The sequence below is a fragment of the Eschrichtius robustus genome, chromosome 17 (genome assembly GCF_028021215.1).
Source record: "Eschrichtius robustus isolate mEscRob2 chromosome 17, mEscRob2.pri, whole genome shotgun sequence".
In the NCBI taxonomy this organism is placed as follows: Eukaryota; Metazoa; Chordata; class Mammalia; order Artiodactyla; family Eschrichtiidae; genus Eschrichtius; species Eschrichtius robustus.
Genome location: NC_090840.1, coordinates 23,804,224 through 23,823,140, shown reverse-complemented (window position 1 = coordinate 23,823,140; position 18,917 = coordinate 23,804,224). Strand labels below are relative to the sequence as shown.

General features: G+C 38.6%; 1 protein-coding gene across 1 annotated transcript in view; it reads left to right on the top strand.

The window, feature by feature from the left end:
* MRPS28 (mitochondrial ribosomal protein S28) overlaps positions 1-18,917 on the top strand; it is a 103,421-nt gene that overhangs the window by 77,225 nt on the left and 7,279 nt on the right. The window lies entirely within an intron of this gene.

Genomic DNA, 18,917 nt, shown 5'->3' with positions numbered 1-18,917 from the left:
AGCACACAGATGTTCCTCTTGGCAGCCTCACAGTACTAGTCAGGATCGGGGTTTGTGCAGACATAGAATGTGAGGCTTCTTTGTTGGAGACAAAGTGTTGCCTGTGGTGGGAATTGCTGCAGTGATGGGAAAGTATCGTAATGTATTGTTGGACCTCTGTGATTTTCAATAGAGACAGTACATTAAAGTAGCTTTGTGGGCAGTGGATTGTTTGAGCCAAGCCTGGCTAATAACACACTCATCTTGGCAAACTCTATTGAAAAGGTAGAGCTGGCATAGTTTTGTGGTCGTGGAGCCTGTCCCATACTTGGGCATCAGAATTACTTTTGCAAGCACTAGTTTGATCTGACAAGAGAGTTTGTGACTGTAAAGTTAGAACTGTAACCAACTTTTCAAATGGAACTATTTCTTTTTTTGATAATTACTAATAAACTAGTCTACTTCGGAATTGTTATAGAAAATATCTTTTTAATTGAGTTGTTTCTCCTCCACCCACTCGTTCATTTGGGATGAGATTTTGTTATAAAACAGAAGATGCACGATTTACATGTTTTACATTTTAGCAATCTCTTTGTGTATAGCTAGAGTGTGTTTTTGTTTAAATATAAATACTATATTGTGAAATGGTTAAACCATATGTTTAAATCTAATCACTAGAAAGCAAAGGTGAGTATTTAATTTGCCTGCCACTATTATCTGTCCTGATTTTCCTTACAGTTTACTTGAAGTAGAACAATTACCCTAGATGTTAACTGTATTTTAAGGTTAACATTTAAACTTGAAGGATTGATAATTGAATTTTTTGTTGTTCCTTCCTTCCCCCCTTTTATGTTAAATATAATATTGGATGAATTTTTATGGCCTTTTAATTGCTTGTATAAAATCTGAACAAGAAGGGAAAGGAGATTTTTTTTTTACGTAGTAAAGACTGGTACCTTTAAGAAACCCCTAACTAGACAGGGTTGTTGAATGAGAGATTGAACTAGTATGTTCATGGAGGTTCATGGAGATTGAACTAGTATGTTCATAGAGCTTGTCAGACCATATATACCTAGTCAACTGTCTCTTTTGAAAGAAAAAAGTGAGACCCAGAGCAATTAACCTGGAATATTCTCTTTGTTAATGAGGTGTCAGAACCTGATTATAACCCTCCTAATTCTCACATCTAAGTTCTCTCTTATACATCCTTTAGTCTCCTCAAATCAAAGAACCTTCATTTACTACTATTGAAGGATTCATCAGCTATGTTCCTTACCTTCAAGAAACATAGGCATACACTCATTAAAACTTACTGATAACAAAAGACTTAAATAGTTCAAGAGAATAGTAGAAGCTGTATCTCAGAGCACTACTTTAACGGCCAAAGGAACTGTGCAAACAATAACTATTCTTGAAACTCAGTAAAAGGATATATGTCTTCAGGCTGGGGGAGTCCAAGGAAGACCTATTTCATAGAGGTTGGGTTTTGAGGTAGGTCTGGATTTTCTTGTCTACCTCACTGTTGAACTCCCACTCATTCTATAAAATTTAACATAACCGTCAGCTCTTCTCCTTATGGTTTCCTGACATTTTTTTCCCTAATAGAATTCTTTGTGTTTACATATACTACCTCTAGTATAGTATTCCACATTTCACTGTAATTATCTCCCCTGCTAGACTCTTAACTCCTTGAGATCACAGATTTATTCTTCATATCCTGAATATCTCATTGTTATATAGTGGCAATAAATGTGTGTTTCAAATAAATTTAACATTTGCTTGTACTCACACAAGTAGGAATTCATAATAACACATTGTTATGGACTGGACTGTGTCCACTCAAAGTTCATATGTTGAAGCCCTAACCCCCATTATGACTATATGGGATATAAGGAGGTAATAAAGGTTAAGTGAGGTCATAAGGGTGGGGACCTAATCCACTGGGATTGGTGTCCTTATAAAAGGAAGAAGAGACATGAGAGTACTCTCTTGCTGTGTGCGCACTGAGGAGGGGCCGTGTGAGGACATAGTGAGAGGGCAGCAGTCTGCAAGCTGGGAGAGAGTCTCTTCCAGAAGCCAAATCAGCCAGAACCTTGATCTTGAACTGCAGATCCCTAGCCTCCAGAACTATGAGAAAATGAATTTCTGATGTTTAAGACACCCAGTTTTGTTATAGCTGCCCAAGCACACTAATACACTTATATAAACCAGCAAATGTAGGAGTAGACATTGCTTTAGGAAATTTCAAGTCTTGCCTCCCCAGATTGCACCACGCATCTTTGAAAACTTTGTCAACTGCTGTCTGTCTTCATAAAGATCCAACTCTATTTCCAAGGCAGTTTGCCACCCCAGAGGACGTTACAGCCAGGCTCTGCCAATTATAACAGGAAGTAGGTGGTTCTACACGTGCATAAATTGTTTGTTAAAACAAGAAGAATGCAAGCAGTATATTAAAAGGTTCAGCCCAGCTCTACTGTGATCCTGGATGAATTATAACCAAGACACACAGTATTATCGGTAGGATTAAATCCAGCTGCTTTGATCCTGGAATTTGGTGTGCCAGCACAGCTATATCTCACTGCAACACCCTTGCCCATGGATAAGTGTCGTAATTAGCACTTCAATCCTCCCCACCCAGAGTCTTTCCATCATCATTTCCTACAGTTCGTTTTCCAGAGAGTAGCCAGAGTGATCTTAAAAACAGAAATTTGATCATGCATTTCTCCAAAGTAAACCCCAAACCTTTTCTATTGGGGTCTGAAGCACTATGGGTGGCCTGCCTCCTCCCTTCCTCTCTGCCCTCTCACTCCTCCCAGTGTCCCTGTCACCCAGTGCTCTCCAGCCAAGCTGGCCTTCTCTTGCTTCTTTAAACATGCCAACTTGTTCCTTTGAGTATTTGAACTAACTGTGCCTCTGCCTGAAATGCCCTGCCCCCATCTTTACACAGCTGGCTCCTTTTTTGTCATTCAGAGCTCCACTTAAATGTCACTTCTTCAGAGATGCCTCCCTTCACCACCCAGTCAGATGTCACCCCTGTCTGTCATATCACCTTATTTAAATTTTCTGCACAGCACTTCCTCCTACCTGATTTGTTTGTTTATTGTCTTTTCCTCTCTACCACAATGTAAGCTCTCTGAGTGCTGGAACCCTGTCTTTCTTGTACATTGGTTACTCCAGCACCTAGAACAGTGCCTGCCACAGGTGGGCCTTTAAGAAATATTTGTTGAATAAATGAATGAATGAAGCAATGAAGCAATGAAAAACTGACAGGTTGGAACCCCAGACCCAGGGCAAGCACTCATGCTGGGCCCACCTTTCTCAGGGCTCATATTCTGTTCCTGTATCCTTCGTCACGGGGGTCCTACTTTCAACAGAAAGGCCCTCTAGGTCTAGAAACACATTTGGTCAAGAGTCCAGCTGCTTATCCAGTCGATTAGCAATCGACAGCCATCTAAAGTTAAACCCAATCTCTTTGAACGGGAGATCTTTGAAAACTTTTTTGTCAACTTCTGTCCATCCCCAACAGGAATCAACCGCCTGCCAAGTCAGTTTGCCAGCCCCAGTAAGCCTTACAGCCAGACCTACATTGATTGTGACAGAACTAGTTATATGCCTGAAAAATTTCTTTGTTAAATCCAGGCCTGTCCTGACTAGACTTTCACTGAGCATTTCCTAAGTCCTGTATGTACATTCTCTTGTACAGTCTTCTCAGCAATCCTAGGAGGTAGGTACTATGGTGATTCCCATTTTACAATAAAGGTAACCTTGCTCAAGATTACATAATGGTCATAGAGTTGTTCGCATAAAACGAGTAAATTGGGGAACAGAATTGTTCTTAAACACTGTCAGTTTGTTATCCATGGTCCTAGTTATCACTAAACAATAAACCAATAAACCATGGCTTTCTTTAGCTATTAATATGACATGATATATGCTTTTTGAACAGAATTGTGCTGTTCATTCACCCTTTTCTGGCAAGTTTAAAAGCTCTAGGATCTTGAGCTTTTTTTCCGCATTTTGTAGGCACTGATTTAGGAAGTCCATTTACATGGGCAAGGAAAGCTATATACAGATAACCTCTATAAAGTAGAATTTGAGAGGGGAAATGAATGCTCATCAAAGTTGAGTTTCTTAATCCCTTTTTAGTAGTGAAGGAAAAAATTTTAATCACTATTCTTCCCTGTTTTGCTTTACTTTAAAAGCATAAGAATTTATTCAGAGACGCTAATATTAGTCAAAATGCTATCCTAACACAGTTCTTTTGGAATTTTAGTATTTTTTGAATCTTGTTTCTGGGTAGTAAAAGCCTTGAAATAATATCATTATCTAATCCCAAGGAAATAGCCACAACCTCCTACTAAATAAAAATAAAAGCAAAAAGAAAAAAAAAAAAGCTCTTATTTACAATTTTTAATCACAAAGAGATGCTCTGATTTTGATTCGGAGACTCCAGAGTGTGTAATATTTCTTTTTTTTTGTTTTGCAGAATTTTATTCCAAAGATATTTGACTCTTAACAGTATTTTACTCTCTATTAGCATTTAGAATAAAGTCACCCTAGAGATACCAATCTGCTCCGAAACAATTTCTTTTCTCAAATCAGAGGCAAAAAAAATCATCAGCTGGCTGAGCAGAAGCCCCCTGGTCACTGTGCAGTCGCGCTCCTGTACTGATAGGAGTGACCCAGCGATCGGGGAGCACTGGCAGCATTCTGTAACACTCTGTCAACATGTAGGCTGCTGCTCAGGATTTGAAGTAAATCAGTGTGGCCTTGAGATTGGAGCCCAGGTAAGCTGCACGTATGTCTAGTGGTGGAATGCACTGTGGTCAAATGTAGACTCCCAGTGTACAACTCCAGTTGCAGAAGTTTTGTGTAGCACATGAGAATGTATATTCACGGTAGTCTTCCACCAGTGTTTATCAGGTGCCTATTATTTCTAGTGCAGTGCAGTGCTACAGAGTGCAAGTTCAAGAGTATCACATTAACATAGATTTATTAAAGAGAGCACCGTAAGTAACAGAAAGAGGTAGCTATATTTGACCTGTCACTTTTCTCATTTGTATCCAAGCAGAGGGTGATTTAGAAATGGCCTACCTAGGGAAGTGACAAATAGAAGGGGTAAAGCATCTGTTTTTCCTGGTCAATTAACTGTGTATTCTATCTGAAACAAAATTTAGTTTGTCATCTAGCCAGCAGTCGTGTCAGGAATCATCTTTAGCTTCAGATTTGAGCTAGATGAATAAGTTAATCGTGCCTAGTGGATCTTGCTATCCAGAAATAAGTCAAGGCACCAACATGGTCTGAAAGAGTTAAGTGCTGAAAGGTAAACTAAAAAGTGATCGGATTTTAACTTTCTTACTGCCTATCTGACCTACTGTCTGACTGTTTGGCTGCTCTTTTTTTAACTTGCTTTCCAGCTTTCATGTTTCCTGAATGGTGGAAGACCTAATAAGCATTCTGAGTCATAGAATCATAAAATTTTAGAAATGGGAGGAATCTTAGAAGTCATCTGATTCAGCCCTTACTGAATTCCAACTCCATCACTGCCACAGTGCTCATCCGTCTTGAAAATTCCCTGTGATTTCTTCCATGAATGCCCAAAACACCCAGTTCCTCTTCCAGCCAACTCTGTTAGAAGTTCTTCCTCATATTAAGCTGAAATCTGCTAAATCTGGCATTCTGTAACTTCTAACCATTTTTCTTATTTCTGCTTTTTGGAGGCATACAAAGTAGATGCACAAAATAAATATTGTGACCTCTTTAATAATATCATTATCTAATCCTTGCCTTTCAAATTCTTCTGACAGGTATAAGGTCCTTTTTCTACTTTTTTTTCAACCTGTTAACTGCTCTCCTTCCCTTAATTTTTCATTCATATAATACAAGATTCTTTCACTGTCTTCTTTCCAAACAGGTGACAATTCCCTAGAGTGGTCAGAAAAGTGCAAGGAGATCGGGATTATTATGTGGGAAATGTGGAATCATATACTTGTACTAATTCAGCCTAAATTACATTAACTTTGGGGGGAATAAAATCACATTGGTGACTCTTATTGAGCTTTCAGCGATCTAAAAGCACCTTATCACGTGAAATGCCTTTAAACGACTTGCTTTTCTGAACTTATGTAGTCAGTTTTCTGTTTTTTTTTTTAATTTCACAGAACTTCTCTAGGCTTCATTGCCCTCAGTTTTAAAAGGGCATGAACCAGAGTGTTTAATGCATATACCCAGATTTGGGGGTGCAGAGGACAAATATCAACCCGGGACTGTAAAGTGCCAAGTCGCAAGCTCTATTCCAAGCCCTAAGGGTCTCTCTTAAAACCAACGTGAGGGCTTCCCTGGTGGCGCAGTGGTTGAGAACCTGCCCGCTAATGCGGGGGACACGGGTTCGAGCCCTGGTCTGGGAAGATCCCACATGCCGCGGAGCAACTAGGCCCGTGAGCCACAACTACTGAGCCTGCGCGCCTGGAGCCTGTGCTCCACAACAAGAGAGGCCGTGACAGTGAGAGGCCCGCGCACCGCAATGAAGAGTGGCCCCCGCTCGCCGCAGCTAGAGAAAGCCCTCGCACAGAAACGAAGACCCAACACAGCCAAAAATAAATTAAAAAAAAAAAAAAAAAAAAAAAGAATTGCAACATTATTTAAAAAAAAAAAACAAAAAACAACCAACCTGACTTCAGCCTTGTCAGCATGTGATAGGAGTCTTTGTGCTCCATTCCCTGCTTCCACTACCCCCGCCCTAACCGCCCCCCCCCCCCCCGCCCCCCGCCAACCCCAGACACTGAGTCTTGTCCTGCAGAGGAGGCCGTTTGAAACACTCTGGATTGCATGAAACCTGCAGGCATGTATTTGATTCTTTTATGAAAGGTTTTTCTCTCTGACTCTTGCCAGCCCACAGAGGCTACTGAGGTAACAATCTCTTAAGTATTTGGCTTTCCAAAAGAGATCTGGTAAAGTCTCATGTCTTATTGAAAGGGCACAGAAATCAGGACTGACCTGCTAAAGTAGTCCTACCTCCCACCGAGGGAATTGATGGAAAATGGGTTTTCACTCCATTGTTGCCTCCATGGGTTGGGAGGGAGCAGGATAGTTTCTCTCTTTCTTGTTGGTACCCCCTTACCCCAGTTGAGCAGGTGTTTGTTGAAAATTCAGTAATACTTATTTAATAAGTAACTAATTCAGAGAGACAGAAACAAGATTAAAAGAAAAAAGGAAACTCTGAAAATGGGTTGGTAACAGTGAATTTAGAAGTCTTCTGTTCTCTTAATGTAGTCAAAACTACAGGAGTTAGGAATCTGGAGACAGTTTCTGCCATTGAAGGACATTATTAAGGACATTTTAGGGATGGGATCGGGAGATGACATCTGCCATAAGATAATTTTCAAGCTAAATTTGACAGTTGTTGTATATGCCAGCAAGTGTTAGGTTTTCAAGAGCCATGGAAGTGATTTTGAAAATCTTTTGGTCATGAAAATATATCCTTAACTGCAATAATCCTTATATGGCCAACCTAAAATGATCCAGCCCTTTGTATAGATGGAAATACATATTAATCTCTTCAGTTTTCATAATAGAAAAACAACTTTGCTCATCTCATATTTGATATTTAAAATGTGCAGTTCTAACTTTGACCTTCTATATAATGTCTGTACTGCATGCACGTGTTAGGGAAATTAAAGCTTGAATTGAGCAAGATTCAGCTTGGCCCCCAAACTGCCATGAACCATTCATTTGGAGTTTGATTGAGACAGAGACTCAGAGAATGTAACTTATGAACACTTTAACCAGTACTTTTTGAACTAGGCCCATTTGAGGAGTTTTTCCCCAAATATGCATGAATCTCCAGCTCTACCCTATTGATTTTGAGGGAGTAGGTCTGGGTTGGACCCCAGGCATCAGTATTTTTTTAAAAAGAAAACACTGTAAAAAGCTTCCATAGGCAATTGATTGTGTTTTGCCTCTCTGCTCTTGACTCCCTGCAGACTCACCAAGTCTGTCCTTATAAAGTAACCCCTGGATTTTATTACCCTCCTCCCTCAGCCCCAAATTCAGACTTAAAGAACACCTTCAATGAGTTTTGTTTTCCTTTTGTTTCTTTTATATATATTGACGGTCGCTGTCAGACTTATCCATTTGAACAGTATTCTAGTTATCTTTAATAAAATTATATTTGAAGTTACTATCCTTTCAGTTATCTATTATACTTTATATAAGTATCAACGTAGTGAATTTCATAATAGCTACTATTTATTGAGTTCGTATATATGTGACAGGCACTTTCCATACCTTATGATGTGTTAGGCATCAAAGCAGCCTTGCCAGGTGTTACGTATTGCTTTACAGATAAGTAAGCCGTCCATACGAGGTAAGTTTCTTGTACTCAGTCACAGTCAACTCTAGACCTTTCCATAACTTTTTAAAATTCACATCTTTATTGGAGTATAAATGCTCCACAATGCTGCATTAGTTTCCTCTGTACAACAAAGCGAATCAGCTATATGTATACACATATCCCCATATCCCCTCCCTCTTGAGCCTCCCTCCTACCCTCCCTATCCCATCCCTCTAGGTCATCACAGAGCATCCAGTTGATCTCCTTGTGCTATGCAGCTGCTTCCCACTAGCCATCCATTTTACATTCGGCATTGTACATATGTCAGTGCTACTCTCTCACTTCATCCCAGCTTCCCCTTCCCCCGCGTGCCTTCAAGTCCATTCTCTAAGTCTGTGTCTTTATTCCTCCCCTGCCACTAGGTTCATCAGTACCGCTTTTTTAGATTCCACATATATGCGTTAGCATACGGTATTTGTTTTTCTCTTTCTGACTTACTTCACTCTGTATGACAGATTCTAGGTCCATCCACTTCACTACAAATAACTCAATTTCATTCCTTTTTATGGCTGAGTAATATTCCATTGTATATATATGCCACATCTTCTTCATCCATTCATATGTTGATGGACACTTAGGTTGCTTCCATGTCCTGGCTATTGTAAACAGTGCTACAGTGAACATTGTGGTACATGACTCTTTTTCAATTATGGTTTTCTCAGGGTATATGCCCAGTAGTGGGATTGCTGGGTCATATGATAGTTCTGTTTTTCGTTTTTTAAGGAACCTCCATACTGTTCTCCATAGTGGCTGTATCAATTTACATTCCCACCAACAGTGCAAGAGGGTTCCCTCTTCTCCACACCCTCTCCAGCATTTATTGTTTGTAGATTTTTTGATGATGGCCATTCTGACTGGTGTGAGGTGATAACCTCGTTGTAGTTTTGATTTGCATTTCTCTAATGATTAGTGACATTGAGCATCCTTTCATGTGTTTGTTGGCAATCTGTGTATCTTCTTTGGAGAAATGTCTATTTAGGTCTTCTGCCCATTTTTGGATTGGGTTGTTTGTTTTTTTGATATTGAGCTGCATGTGCTGCTTGTATATTTCGGAGATTAATCCTTTGTCAGTTGCTTCGTTTGCAAATATTTTCTCCCATTCTGAGGGTTGTCTTTTCATCTTGTTTATAGTTTCCTTTGCTGTATAAAAGCTCTTAAGTTTCATTAGGTCCCATTTGTTTATTTTTGTTTTTATTTCCCTTACTCTAGGAGGTGGGTCAAAAAGGATCTTGCTGTGATTTATGTCAAAGAGTGTTCTGTCTATGTTTTCCTCTAAGGGTTTTATAGTGTCCAGCATCGCATTTAGGTCTTTAATCCATTTTGAGTTTATTTTTGTGTGTGGTGTTAGGGAGTATTCTAACTCATTCTTTTACATGTAGCTGTCCAGTTTTCCCAGCACCACTTACTGAAGAGGCTGTCTTTTCTCCATTGTATATTCTTGCCTCCTTTGTCAAAGATAAGGTGACCATATCTGTGTGGGTTTATCTCTGGGCTTTCTATCCTGTACCATTGATCTATATTTCTGTTTTCGTGCCAGTACCATACTGTCTTGATTACTTTGTAGCTTTGTAGTATAGTCTGAAGTCTGGGAGCCTGATTCCTCCAGCTCCGTTTTTCTTTCTTAAGATTGCTTTGGCTATTTGGGGCCTTTTGTGTTTCCATACAAATTGTAAAATTTCTTCTTCTAGTTCTGTGAAAAATGCCATTGGTAATTTGATAGGGATTGCATTGAATCTGTAGATTGCTGTGGGTAGCATAGTCATTTTCACAATGTTGATTCTTCCAATCCAGGAACATGGTATATCTGTCCATCTGTTTATGTTATCTTTGATTTCTTTCATCAATGTTTTATACTTTTCTGAATACAGGTCTTTTGCCTCCTTAGGTAGGTTTATTCCTAGGTATTTCATTCTTTTTATTGTGATGGTAAATGGGATTGTTTCCTTAATTTCTCTTTCTGATCTTTCGTTGTTAGTATATAGGAATGCAAGAGATTTCTGTGCATTAATTTTGTATCCTGCAGCCTTACTAAATTCATTGATTAGTCCTAGTAGTTTTCTGGTGGCATCTTTTAAGATTTTCTATGTACAGTATCATGTCACTGGCAAACGGTGACAGTTTTACTTCTTCTTTTCCAATTTGTATTCCTTTTATTTCTTTTTCTTCTCTAATTGCTGTGGCTAGGACTTCCAATACTATGTTGAACAATAGTGGTGAGAGTGGACATCCTTTTCTTGTTCCTGATCTTAGAGGAAATGGTTTCAGTTTTTCACCATTGAGAATGATATTTGCTGTGGGTTTGTCATACATGGCCTTTATTATGTTGAGGTAGGTTCCCTCTGTGCCCACTTTCTGGAGAGTTTTTATCAGAAATGGGTGTTGAATTTTGTCAAAAGCTTTTTCTGCATCTATTGAGATGATCATATTGTTTTTATTCTTTAACTTGCTAATATGGTGTATCACATTGTTTTGCATTTATTGAAGAATACTTGCATCCCTGGGATAAATCCCACTTGATCGTGGTGTATGATCCTTTTAATATGTTGTTGGATTCTGTTTGCTAATATTTTGTTGAGGATTTTTGCGTCTCTGTTCATCAGTGATATTGGTCTATAATTTTCTTCTTTTGTGATATCTTTGTCTGGTTTTGGTATCAGGCTGATGGTGGCCTCGTAGAATGAATTTGGGAGTGTTCCTCCCTCCGCAATTTTTTGGAAGAGTTTCAGAAGGATAGGTGTTAACTCTTCTCTAAACGTTTGAAAGAATTTGCCTGTGAAACCGTCTGGTCCTGGACTTTTTGTTTGTTGGAAGATTTTTAATTACAGTTTCAATTTCATTACCTGTGATTGATTTGTTTATATTTTCTAATTCTTCCTGGTTCAATCTTGGAAGGTTGTACTTTTCCAAGAATTTGTCCATTTCTTCCAGGTTGTCTATTTGATTGGCATATAGTTGCTTGTAGTAGTCCCTTATGATCTTTTGTATTTCTGCAGTGTCAGTTGTAATCTCTCCTTTTTCATTTCTAATTTTACTGATTTGAGTCCTCTCCCTTTTTTTCTTGATGAGTCTGGCTAAAGGTTTATCAATTTTGTTTATCTTCTCAGAGAACCAACTTTTAGTTTTATTGATCTTTGCTCTTGTTTTCTTCATTTCTATTTCATTTATCTCTGCTCTGATCTTTATGATTTCTTTACTTGTGCTAACTTTGGGTTTTCTTTGTTCTTCTTGTTCTAGTTGTTTTAGGTGTAAGTTTAGATTGTTTATTTGAAATTTTTCTTGTTTCTTGAGGTGAGCTTGAATTGCTATGAACTTCCCTCTTAGAACTGCTTTTGCTGCGTCCCATAGGTTTTGGATTGTCTGGTTTTCATTGTCATTTGTTTCTAGGTATTTTTTAATTTCTTCTTTGATTTCTTCAGTGATCTCTTGGTTATTTAGCAATGCACTGTTTAGCCTCCATTTATTTGGGTTTTTTACTGTTTTTTTTACTGTTTTTTCCCTGTAATTGATTTCTAATCTCATAGCACTGTTGTTGGAAAAGATGCTTGATACGATTTCAGTTTTCTTAAATTTTCCAAGCCTTGATTTGTGACCCAAGATGTCATCTATTCTGGAGAACGTTCCATGTGCACTTGAGAAGAAAGTGTTTTCTTCCGCTTTTGGGTGGGATGTCCTAAAAATATCAATTAAGTCTGTCTGGTCTATTGTGTCATTTAAAGCTTGTGTTTCCATATTTATTTTCTAACTGGATGATCTGTCTGTTGGTGTAAGTGGGATGTTCAAGTCCCCCACTATTATTGTGTTACTGTCGATTTCTCCTTTTATGGCTGTTAGCATTTGCCTTATGTATTGAGGTGCTCCTATGTTGGGCGCATAAATATTTATAATTGTTATGTCTTCTTCTTGGATTGATCCCTTGATCATTGTGCAGTGTCCTTCCTTATCTCTTGTAACAGTCTTTATTTTAAAGTCTATTTTATCTGATATGAGTATTGCTACTCCAGCTTTCTTGTGATTTCCATTTGCATGGAATATCTTTTTCCATCCCCTCACTTTCAGTCTGTATGTATCCCTAGGCCTGAAGTGGGTTTCTTGTAGACAGCGTATATAAGGGTCTCCTTTTTTTATCCATTCAGCCAGTCTGTGTCTTTTGGTTGGAACATTTAATCCATTTACATTCAAGGTAATTATTGATATGTATGTTCCTATTACCATTTTCTTAATTGATTTGGTTTCGTTTTTGTAGGTCTTTTCTTTCTCTTGTGTTTCCCACTTAGAGAAGTTCCTTTAGCATTTGTTGTAAAGCTGGTTTGGTGGTGCTGAATACTCGTAGTTTTTGCTTGCCTGTAAAGCTTTTGATTTCTCCATCGAACCTGAATGAGATCCTTGCCGGGTAGAGAATCTTAGTTGTAGGTTTTTCCCTTTCATCACTTTAAATATGTCCTGCCACTCCCTTCTGGCTTGCAGAGTTTCTGCTGAAAGATCAGCTGTTAACCTTATGGGGATTCCCTTGTAGGTAATGTGTTGCTTTTCCTTGCTGCTTTTAATAGTTTTTCTTTGTATTTAATTTTTGATAGCTTGATGAATATGTGCCTCAGCGTGTTTCTCTTTGGGTTTATCCTGTAAGGGACTCTCTGCACTTCCTGGACTTGATCGACTATTTCCTTTCTCATGTTAGGGAGTTTTTTGACTATAATCTCTTCAAATATTTTCTCAGACCCTTTCTTTTTCTCTTCTTCTTCTGGGACCCCTATAATTCGAATGTTGGTGTGTTTAATGTTGTCCCAGAGGTCTCTGAGACTGTCCTCAGTTCTTTTCATTCTTTTTTCTTTATTTTGCTCCCCGGCAGTTATTTCCACCATTTTATCTTGCAGCTCACTTATCCATTCTTCTGCCTCAGTTATTCTGCTATTGATTCCTTCTCGAGTATTTTTAATTTCAGTTACTGTGTTGTTCATCACTGTTTGTTTGCTCTTTAGTTCTTCTAGATCCTTGTTAAACGTTTCTTGTATTTTCTCCATTCTGTTTCCAAGATTTTGGATCATCTTTATTATCATTACTCTGAATTCTTTTTCACGTAGGTTGCCTATTTCGTCTTCATTTATTTGGTCTTGTAGGTTTCTACCTTGCTTTTCGTCTGTAACATTTTTTTGTCATTTTTTATTTTTATTTTTTATTTTTGATGGGTGGGGCTGTATTCCTGTCTTAGTGGTTGTTTGGCCTGAGGCATCCAGCAGTGGAGTTTGCAGGCAGTTGGATAGAGTCAGGTTTTGGTGGTGAGATGAGGACCTCCGGGAGGCCTCATTCTGATGAATATTCCCTGGGGTCTGAGGTTCTCTGTTAGTCTGTTGGACTTGGTGTCCCACCACAGGAGCTCGGGCCCAACCTCTGGCCTGGGAACCAAGATCCCGCATGCCACGTGGTGTGGCAAAAAAAAAAAAAAAAAAGAAAAAAGGAGCAGTACCATAACAGAGAATAAAAAATAAAATTAAATTAGGAAGATAAAAAATATATTAGGAAAAATAAAAATATAATTGAAACAACTGCAACAAGGTAAACAAAACCACAACAGAGAAAAGAAAAAAAAAAGACCTTGGCTGTGGGGGCAGAGTTTAGGTGGGGTTGGCTCTTAGGCAGGGGCGGGGTTTAGGGTGGGGTGGGACCTAGGTGGGGGTGGGGTTGACGTTTGAGCGTGGGGCGGGGCCTCTGCTTAGGACCTATGCGGAAGGGGAGAGGTAGCACGTCCAAAGGGGGGCCTACATAGTGTGGAGTTACAGAGTTTGGAGGTAAGGCCCTGGGTGAGGGTGTGTGGGTGGGGTTTAGGCCCAGAGCGGTCGGAGGGTGTCTCAGAGGGTGTCTCCAAGTGTAGAGGTAGGGCCCTGGGTGGGGGTGTAGGGGCGGGGCTTGGCCTCTGCACCAGGAGGGAGACTCCGAGGGCAGAGGATTAGGCCCAGGAACCCAACAGGTCTCCCCGGTGCCTAAGTGGACAGGGGAAGCATTGGCCGTGTTCCCTTCTGTTCCTCCATGCCCCCCCTCCCTTACTGTCCCCCCCAGGGTCTCCCCTGTTGTTGCTGGGCCCCTAAGCATGGGTGGGTCCTGCTGGGTGTAGGAACTCCCTTCCCCCAGCCGCCCCTCAGGGGTGCCGATCCGTAGGTCTGACCTTTATTTTTGCTCCCCCTTCCCTCCCTCCCACTCCCTCAGGACCCACGCATTTGGAGGGGGCCTCGGTGGGCAGAGGGTCAGGCCTGGGGTCTCAGCAGGCTCCCAGGGGCCCAAGTGGGTGGGGGAAGCCTGACCACGCTCCCTTTTGATCCTCTGCCCTCCCAGTGTTCCCCCAGTTTCCCCCTTCAGGCATGGGACCCTTTCCCCTCCCCCAGCCTCCCCTCAGGGCACCAGTCTCATCCTGCCTCCACTTGTCCTCCCCCCCACGCCCCACATTCTACCCTGTCGCTAGGGGTTCCTCCCGTCCCCTTAGGTGTCCGTGGTCCCCCACTGGTGCCTGGTAGGTGCCCTAGTTGTGCGGAGACGCGAATTCTGCGTCCTCCTAGTCCGCCGTCTTGACTCCACCCCTCTATAACTTTTTAAAGCCCATATTCCTTCCTCTGTTCCACACTAACAAAACTTATCTCTGGCAATAAATGTGTATATTTTCTTTTCTCATAAAACAAAACTTGTATACCACAAAATGTATCCTTTGCTTAGATGCTGTAATTCTGGCTCCAACTTTGATCTAATGTTAGTCATCAGCGTATCTCAGGTGCCTGAAAGCATTTATTCCTTATGTTTCCTTTGGAGTTTTTGGCCCCTCTAAATATAAATATGTGTATATTCTTTTTTATGATATATGTATATTCTGACCAGCAACAAACATTTTGGTTTTTTTAAAAATAAATATAGGCTTGATATAGTTATTAGGTTATAGGGTTTTCCTTTCCCTAATTTCTTGACAAATCTTATTTTGTTAACTCTAAGAAAAAGTTATAACTATCATTATTGATGCTATATGTAATATATTACATTATATACATATTCCACATTATTAAAAAGTGAAATTATTTATTGGACATTTAAAAATGCTCCATTTTCACATTTCATAAAACAAATCAATGTTTGAACAAGAGACAAAACTTCCGTTTGTGGCACAAAATACTTAACTGGCAGGGCAAGGTTAAAAAGAATTTGGTTTAAGGGAAAAACAAAATCATACGTTTATAGTAGAGTTGCAGAAAAAGATTAAAATTCTTATCCATGATGATAGCAATTTGAGGAAATACATTTTAGTATTATGAACATTTTAAACTTTAACGAGTTGAATTACTGGAGAGCTACAGAACTTTATGAGCACTCTCTACCTTTATGTTGTTGACCATGGCTGCTGTGCTTGATAAGACAGTATAGATAGTATGTGGTGAGTCAGTCTTGACAGGCATCTTACAGATTGAACAGAAAGAAGCAATAGACTAGAAACACTGTCAAGGAAACACAGTGATGGTACTTTGAAAAAGGGAGACAAATCTGAAATACACCACAGAGTTGCATATAAAAGTTCATTTGTTAGTTGAATATTTAAGACTATAATAATATTTTATATATCTAATAAAATGTCTTAAAATTTTGCATTTTGTATGTATATTTAATCAATTTTGCACTTAATAGCTCTCTATACTATATCTGTTTTCAAACACTTAAAATTGTATAAAAGTAGAATAAAATCACAGAACTCCAAAAGACCTTAGGTCTCTACTAACATTGTGCTTTTCAGAGATGAGGAAATTGATGCCCAGACAGTTCATTTAAAGAAGAACAAAGTACATATATTCCCTCATGCTCACATGCAAATGCTCTCCCTCACACACACACACACACACACACGGACAAAGTATGGGCTTCACGTAGAGATCAGCGTTACTGTGAACATTTGTATGAATTAGAAAAGACAAATAGGTGGTAATTGAACCATTAGAAACATTTTAGCTTTCTCTCTTCAGAAAACAAAATTTTACTTCTAAAGTCTTAAAACTTTAACGAATTGTAAGAAAATCAGAAAAAGTTCTAAACTATTTTAACTTACTGGGATGAAAACATAGATGGTTAATGATTTCAAGAGAACTATTTTTAAAACCTCTGAGAACTATGATTACAGCAAGACAGCTAAATTGACTAGCAAAGTCAGAATTCCTTACAAGATTCTCTTTGGGTACTGAGGTTCAATCCAAGCCTTGTATTTGTCGGCTTTGTATTATTTAATATACGTATATCAAAGAACTAGTCAGAGAGACTGTCTCTATTTTAAGTCTACGAGAACCGTCACCAGCATGCACTGACAGATGTTAAAGAATGTCTGTGGAAAGAATGTCAAAAACCTCTCCAAAGGAAAGTCTTTAAACCATGTCCTTAATACAGAAATGCAAAACCAGATTTAATTGCCCTTTTCCTAAACAGCTCAGACATGCAGGCTCATTTACTGCAGCATATGGTCTGCGAAAATGCACAGTGGAAGAGAGCAGTGATGGTGAAGGCTGGCATTGAATCCATTTAGGCTGGAGTTCACAAAGATCAGTCGGAGGCAAGCACTTGAAGTTAAAGAAACACACCAAGCAGTGAAAACACAGGCTATTTTCATTTTGAACATGCTCACTGGAGACATCCTATTTGCTTTCAAGACAGCAGTATTCAATGTTTTATAATATGAAATACAGCATTTCTGAAAAACTAATATCCAAAGTTTTTTTTTCTAATTAAAAAAGGTATGAAAAATAGACAACCTTGCATTAAGCCATGGAGACCTTTTTCTGATAATTTATTATCTGTTACCACTGAAAGTAGCCATTTTTCTAGTGGGAAACAGTTAAAACAATGAGTTGGGTGGCAGCAACATGGTTTACATTTTATTTCAAAGGGAAGACATTATGAGACCATACGAAGTGGTAACTTCTTATCACTCCTAAAGCGATTAAGCTTACAGTTCTTGCAAGAAGTCAGAGGTAACTGAGAACTTAAGAAAAGGAAGAGGAGAAAAAAAATCTGTGAATCCTCTTATACAGCTTTGTGGTGTTGGCAAGTGACTTCCATGTATCTTAATTTTCTATCTGTAACATGGAAGAAGCTATCTTTACAGAGAATTTTGTTTTAACCTCTAAATATCTAAAAGACAGTTCAGTTGCTGTGTGTCTAGTACAGTGTCACACAGATTTGAGGAAAAATACAAAAAATAACAGAAAGGAAAGAAACATTTGAGGACTTAGGAATGGCAAACATGGATCTGATCGTTTATTATTGCTGGAATCTAATTAGTAATAGCTATTTATTATAACAAATTTCAGAGTTCTATTTTTCCTGTAAAACTAGCCTTTCTTCCAGTGTTATATATTGTAGGGACAAGTATGCTTACTATTTTTATTGTCAATTTGAAATTGTCTATAACTGCACTAAATGGCTATTTAAATTTAATTCAAATTAAATAAAATTTGAAAATTTGGTTCCTCACTCACATTAGTCATATTTCAAGTGCTCAATGACCACCTTATATGGAATGTTTCTGTCATTACAGAAAGTTATGTTGGGCAACAGTGTTTTGGTATTATTGGTATTTTAGTTAAGTTTTTATCAATGCATTTCATTGAAAGGTGAGAAGATAAATCATATATTTTTAGATAGCAGGTGTAGAGGAGATGGATCTCCTCCCAATGCAAACAATGAGCCAAAGTTTAAGCTGTAAAGAAGATACATTTAACCCATGTAGCAAGACACAAAAATGAAATGGTGGTATTGTTATGGCAGTGTGATTTTCTGAAATAGTGAGCAACTCTTGCTAACATTGTCGACAAAGTCAGTCTTCCATTAGTTTACACAGTAATCACATTCTTGGAAATTTAGTGTATACTTAAACTCTTATTTTTGAAAAACCAACTCTTTGTATTTAGCAGACAGAGTTTTAGGCTTAGATAATTATAAGCAGGTTTTTCACCCACAGCAATGTCTAGCACAGATCCAGGACAACTCTGTTGTATGGAAGAGTTCTGTGCATTACAGAATGTCTCCATCCCATCCACCCCTACTAAATGTCAACCTCATCATTGTGACAACCATACAGTACTTCTGAACATTTCCAACACGTTTTGGTATAATTATTTGCTATAAACAAACATTTATGGTATAAATATTCAAGATGGTGGGACCCATTCAGCTTCTTAAGAGTCATCTCAAGCCTGTTCCTTTGTTGGATACATTTTATTGATTTATCTTTTTATTCCATGGTTATTTTATTTATTTATTTTTTAATTGAAGTATAGTTAATTTACAGTGTTGTATTAGTTTCTGGTATACAGCAAAGTGATCCAGTTATACATGTATATATATTCTTTTTCATATTCTTTTCCATTATAGTTTGTTACAAGGCATTGAATATAGTTCCCTGTGCTATACAGCAGGACCTTGTTTATTTATTTTACATACCGTAGTTTGCATCTGCTAATCCCAAATTCCTGATTTATCCCTCCCCCCTTACCCCCCTTTTCCATATTTTTTAAAGTGAAAATATTATGCTTCT